We start from the raw sequence: 6,597 nt of genomic DNA on the forward strand, positions 1-6,597 counted from the left end.
AAATAGCCTGTGACATCATCAGTTCATCTATGACATCATGAGTCATCTATGACATATATATGACTGGACTCGCTAGCCCCACCTCCCCGTTCACCCTCCACGTTCCTCTGTCCCTCACATAAGACGCGCTCAAGCGCACACGCACACACACGCACGCACACGCTCAAAGAAAATGGAATGACAACACGACACTCACAAACAAGGGCAAAAAAAGGTTTCTCTGTGAAAACAATAATAAATAGATCAGGGACTGGTGTAGAAAAGAGTGGCAAGCATCACAGACAGCCACATTGAATTCAGTTCCAAAACTAAAGTTAAATATAAGCATAAAACATAGGGAACAAAATGAGTGCATGTACTTCTGTGGTCTATTGTGACTGATGATCGGTCCAGTGGTTTGCAAGATTAGCTCTGGACACATAGACCCTATATAGATGGCAAGCATCTTTGCAGAACAAACCATAACCACCCACCCTGGACAGTGTCATATAGATCAGTGTTTTTAGCTGGTCAGCAGGACCAGCTCTTTAAACAGATTACATTGTCCTGAGACATTCAGGGGACCTAGGGGACCTATTTGCCGATTGGCTGTCCATGTCACATGGTCACCGAGCTCATGATTGGGAGCCAGACCTGTACTGCTGTAATGAAATATTTTGTCCAGCAGGGAGCACCATTCCTTCACACTGAGCCGGTGCCTGTGGCCAGCCTGCTTGTGATAAATGAAACAGAAGAAAAGAGAGGTCTATACTTGAGTAAAAGTACAAAAGTATTGGCATCAAAGTACAAAATGTTTGTATGATTGCTTGTAGATCGGTTATCATTCTTTGATTTTCACAAGTCATTGTTGACATCATCATCCATTTAAGCTTTATAATTAGCTTCATACTAACATTAACATTATTTTTCTTTCAATTCTAAACGTAGAGATTAGGTTATGAAAGGAAGGTGATTAGGTGATGAAAACTAGCAAAACTATAGCAGCCATTCACTTTAATCAACGCGATGCATCCAATGTAATTGTGATGAGGATGTCAAACAAACGTTAATCACGTCGTATTTAATTATACTTCATCTGTTACAGATGATTGTCCAAATAAACCGTACGTTATTTAAACTGTGAGCCATTTATAGACAATATGCAGTGTTGCCCTGGGCATCGTTGTAGGCTGTAGTAGGTGATGTGTCACACCATCTGCATACCATCTGCATTAACATATGAACTGAACGAGTATGCAAGTTGTCAATGATTTAACTCTATGACCATGATATGGGCTTTGGTGTGAAGTCATGAAAATATCGTACCCTACACAATTTGCTTCTTCCTGTCATCTGATCAGTGTCCACACAGTAGATTAATTCGAGTTGCATTTTAATATCAAATGAAACAGAGCAAAAACGATGTGCTGAATGAACCAATGCGAGTCTTTGAGAATTACAGTTAGTATCTTCACCAATAATGAGCACATTTCTAGAGACACGGTAACACATTCATTGTACTAAATGACAAGAAAGCATATATTTAGAACGATATGTAGCAGTGAAATACCACAAGATTTTGGAAAATGCCTACAATCAATACACTTATTTGAACACCTTGGTTACATTAAGTTCTGCATAATGCGTACTTTCTGCTTTTGGTACATTTTAATACAAATACTTTTTATACTTGTACTCAAGTATCCTACATTTTGAATACAAGACTTCCACTGACATTGCAGTATTGCATGATACTTAAGTAAAGAATGCGAGTACTTTTCCCACTACTGCCTAATAAGCATGCTAGTTTTAGTACAATCAGACATCACAGATAGATTTATAGAGTAATAGGCTCTAAGGCAACTGCAAACTTAGCAGGAGTCCTCCAGGCTATGGGGGAAAGTAGCTGTTGGAAAAAGTACTCAAATGTTTTACACTTGTTTTTTTTAAAGTATCTTAAAAGTATCAATACTGCACTGTAGATGTACTCAGTTATAAGTAAAAGTCACACACACACACACACACACACACACACACACACACACACACACACACACACACACACACACACACACACACACACACACACACACACACACACACACACACACACACACACACACACACACACACACACACACACACACGGGGGGGGGGGGGGAGTGACAAAATTCATAGATCTAGAACACAGACTTCATAGATATAGAACACAGAATATGTACAGTACAGTACAGTGAGGTACAGTATACAGTACAGTAAAGTACAGTAAGGTAATACGCAGTTATTACTGTTGTTTGAGCACGCCCGAGTTTTTTCAAAACTTTTTTTTTCCAAAAAACTTTTTTTTCCAAAACTTTTTTTTTTTTTTCAAAAAACATTTTTTTTTTTTTTTTTTTTCAAAAAACTTTTTTTTTCCATCTGACCAGCTTATATATTGACTGTGTCAATTCTTGTTTTAGCTCAAGACCCAAAAGAGAAGGCCGGGGCCTGAGCTGGTGAAAATAGCAGATCTTTTCACGTGGACACAGTGATGCAGTCATGTCCACCACAAAGACAACACCGAATACAACATCCAAACAGGGTAGACAAAAACTAAGAAAAACAAGGCAAAACCATTGACACGGAATATAAATCAGTAAAAAGGAAAGGAAAGAAAAGAAAAAGGGAAAGAAACTTGGAAAAAATAGCAGATCTACAAGCTCACAATGTGTTGCTATTAGTCTTAGACCCATAGCTAAATTTGAGTCTAAATGCTCAATGCTATGCTTTCCCCAGTTTAATGGGTCTACCTCACAGTGGTAACATTTGAATTTAGTTAATTGCATAATGTGAAAAATAACATCTACAAGCGGACATAACATTGTAGATTAGCTATTTGCAGCACAACAAAGCATAGATGTTTGGCCTTAAGTTTACTGCTTTGATGGGTGCATTACACTCTACAGTTTACCCGGTAGATTTGTTTAGTTAATATTCTAGAGCAGTGGTTCTCAAACTAGATTTCAGGGACTCTCTGTGTTCCTTTATAGGGGGGTCAAAATTGACATTCACAAGTCTGTAACTGACAGCATACAAAGAGTTAAGGGAGAATCAAACTGTGGTCCTTCGGCCATCATGTCCAATCATGACCAAGGTTCTTGGTCTACCTATGTATGTTTTAGGTGACTATTTCTATGCAGTTGATGTATTACCTTGTGCTGTCCTTGCTTATCGCGCTGGATTAAGTATGTACAGTATGTAGCACAGTAATATTTGAAATTGCCAAAGGTGTAAGCTATCAAATAGTTTTGGAACTTTGTTTCTAGCTGCTACAGAGGCTGAGTAATACGTTTACCAGAAAAACAGTGGGTCATTTTCAAATCGGACTTAGGTCTTTAAGGCTTTTTTCAAATCGGACTTGGGCATAAATGGGTTAACTGAGATTTTCTGTGTTTAACTTTAGCTAAGAAGATTGCAAAGTGACGTTTCTTTTTTCCTGAAAATGCTGTTTATAGGATATGTCTCAGAAAGAAGTGGTTATTTTGAGGGGGTAAACTGCTGTACTACTTATTGCCTTCTTTCTTCCCTTGGAAGAGAAGAGAGAGAGAGAGATGTTAACCATTGTTTTTGGTGCTTATGGAGGCTTGGTGAGGCTACTAGTCACGGTCACGGTCTGTCCAGGTGTGCGTAGGCAGGGCCGTGTGTGTCTGGCCCTGAGTTGAACTGCACCCTCTGAACAATGACTGGTCAAACAAACACGAGGATTGCTCAATAAGTCTTATGAGTGCTCAAGGAGTGTGAGTTCAGAGTCAGACCCCATAAAGTTAGGAACAATTCAACCTAAGATAAAAACACATCAGTTTTGTTCAATCATGCAAGAAATCCCAGCATAGGCCAATAAGGCGAGGCGCTCATGCATTTTTAACCCATTTAGACCTGTGTGGGTCATGACCGAAAGTATAAGGTCGTGGGTACAAGCGGACAAAATGAGTTTTCTCAGACGGGTGGCTGGTATCTCCCTTAGAGATAGGGTGAGAAGTTCAGTCACCCGAGAGAGACTTGGAGTAGAACCGCTGCTCTTACACTTGGAAAGGAGTCAGCTTAGGTGGTTCGGGCATCTAGTACGGATGCCCCCCGAGCGCCTTACTAGGAAGGTCCTCGATGCACGTCCCACTGGGAAGAGACCCCGTGGCAGACCAAAGACCAGATGGAAGGATTATATCTCCAAGGTGGCTTGGGAACGCCTCAGTATTCTCCCTGAGGGAGTGGAGGAAGTTGCTCGGGATAAGGAAATCTGAACATTTCAGTTGGAACTGTTACCCCCGCGACCCGATTCCGTATAAGCGGTTGAAGATGGATGGATGGATGGACCTGAGTCCGATTCTAAAAAACCAACAGTTTTCTGAAATACCTATGTTGCTATATCAGTGGTTAGCAAACCTTTTTCATGTCAAGGACCCCCAAAATGTATTTGGCCACGGACCCCCCCCCCCCCCATCTCAAATTATTTTGGGCCAGGGACCCCCAGAAGAAAAGTCAATGTTTTTTTTTTATGTTTTTTTAAGATATGTTTTAACTCTTACCATGCCACAGAGGTAGATTGACGTAAATGGGCCAAAAGCCAATTTTTTCAAAGATGTCAAAATGACCTGAGATCAGAGAGATGCTTTTCTCTGTTTGTGTGTTGGCTCCCTCGTTTAGCTGATTGAGAAAATGTGTGTCCATTCTAGTGGATGGACACTTTTTGGAGCGGTGAAAGCGCTCCCAATGAACAGGTATGTCTGTGGGTATGTCTCTGGGTGGCTGGGTGGGTGGCTGGCTGGCCGTGTCCGTAGTCTGGCAATACCTTGAGTGGCCACACACAAAACACTAGTTAAAGGAGGGGCTCTGTTTTGTGCAGGCCAGGCACACTCACCACTCACTCACAGGCACAGTTTACACTCACTCACTCACTCACTCACATAGGGTACAGCTGCTCAAATTCACCGCTCCACTTCGAACGGAGGTTTGATTTTATTTTGATTCATTCAGCTCTATCTCTGGAACCATTTGTCTGATTGACAAAATTATTTTTGCCACTGAATCACAACAACCGTGTCTGTTTCTGTGGGGGGGAAAATGAAAAAAATATTTCTTTTTTCATTGCATAGTAAAGAAAAACATCAAAATCCTGGCACAGGGACCTTGGGGCCACTTTGGCCTGGCATGGAAAGTGTTAATAGCCAAAGCCAAGTTCAACCTAAGAACAACCACATCATTTTTGTTCAATCACGCAAGAAATCATCACAGCCTAGGCTAAGGCGAGGCAGCGCTCAAGTGTTAAAGAGCTCACCAGACTTGAAGGCATGGCTCATGTATTTTCAGTTAATCATTGATGTCCACAACAACAAGCTGGCGATTGTAATGATGATGGTTGGGGATGATGTCAGACTCTCACAAACAGGTAGTCACAGTCACAGGAAACTCCCCAGACAGACACAGAGTATCAAATCTGTGCAACTGGGACTTATCTGGGCTCTGGGATCACAAGTCATGTCTGATTCAGCCCAACACATCACTCATGGCCAAGTAAGCTTTATGACAGGTTTGGTTCCCAAACTGGGAGTCTGGGGGGGAGGGGGGTCCCCAAATTATAATAGTAAGCAGACCAACATACAGTATGTTAACATGTCTGTATGACCAACATACAGTAAGTGTATAGAGGGTATCTGCACATTTCTAAAGTCACAATTTAAGGACTTCTTAATACCTCTAAAATGACAAATTAAACATTGGCCAAATTGTTAAATATTAGAGGAAGAAATTGTGAAAATAGCAGATCTACATGCTCACAACGCCTCGCAACGTTGTGAGCATGTAGATCGGCTATTTTCACAATAGAACCGTGTTATACAACATGTAATGCCTCAACTCTTAGTACTCGTCACGGTGGGGGGGTCCCCAGTTAAAATATGATTATTTTGGGGGTCACAGCCTGAAAAGGTTGAAAACCACTGGATTAGCTTAATGTGCAATGTCTGTTTTTTCTTTTCTTTTTTTTTCACTCAACAGTAAACAAACCAACATACAGTATAATTGTATACTATACAGGGTATCTTCACATTTATAGCTACAGTTTAATTACGGCTCTAGCAAACATTGAGTGAATATAGCCGATCTACAAGCTAGAATTATTATTATTTTTACACAAATCCTGCCTTTTGGGGGTCTTCCTGGCACAAACCATTTTCAGATTGGGGCGGGGGGGTAGGGGTGGGGGGGTTGTTCCTTGTCTGACACGAAAAAGTATGAGAACTCAGGTTTTAAATGGGTTCATGTAGTTAAGTTACATTTCACAGTTACAGTTACATTTACCATTATCCTGATTAGATCACCATCATATTGACCATGTCATCAGGTGCTAACACTGTTCCATTTGTACACTCTCAGAGTTATCGGGGGCCTTGAAATTTAAATGATTTTGAACTATTGGCCTATAGAGGACTCATGAAAAAGGTAGACTTAATTAATTAAAAAATATATATAGAGATACATTTAGTTAAAAGGATAGTATGTATGCTTTACAAAAACAGCACTGACTGACTGACTGACTGTCTGACTGACTGACTGGCTGGCTGACTGACTGATTGACTTACTGAC

The sequence above is a fragment of the Nannobrachium achirus genome, assembly GCF_963921795.1.
Source record: "Nannobrachium achirus genome assembly, chromosome: 6".
NCBI lineage: Eukaryota > Metazoa > Chordata > Actinopteri > Myctophiformes > Myctophidae > Nannobrachium > Nannobrachium achirus.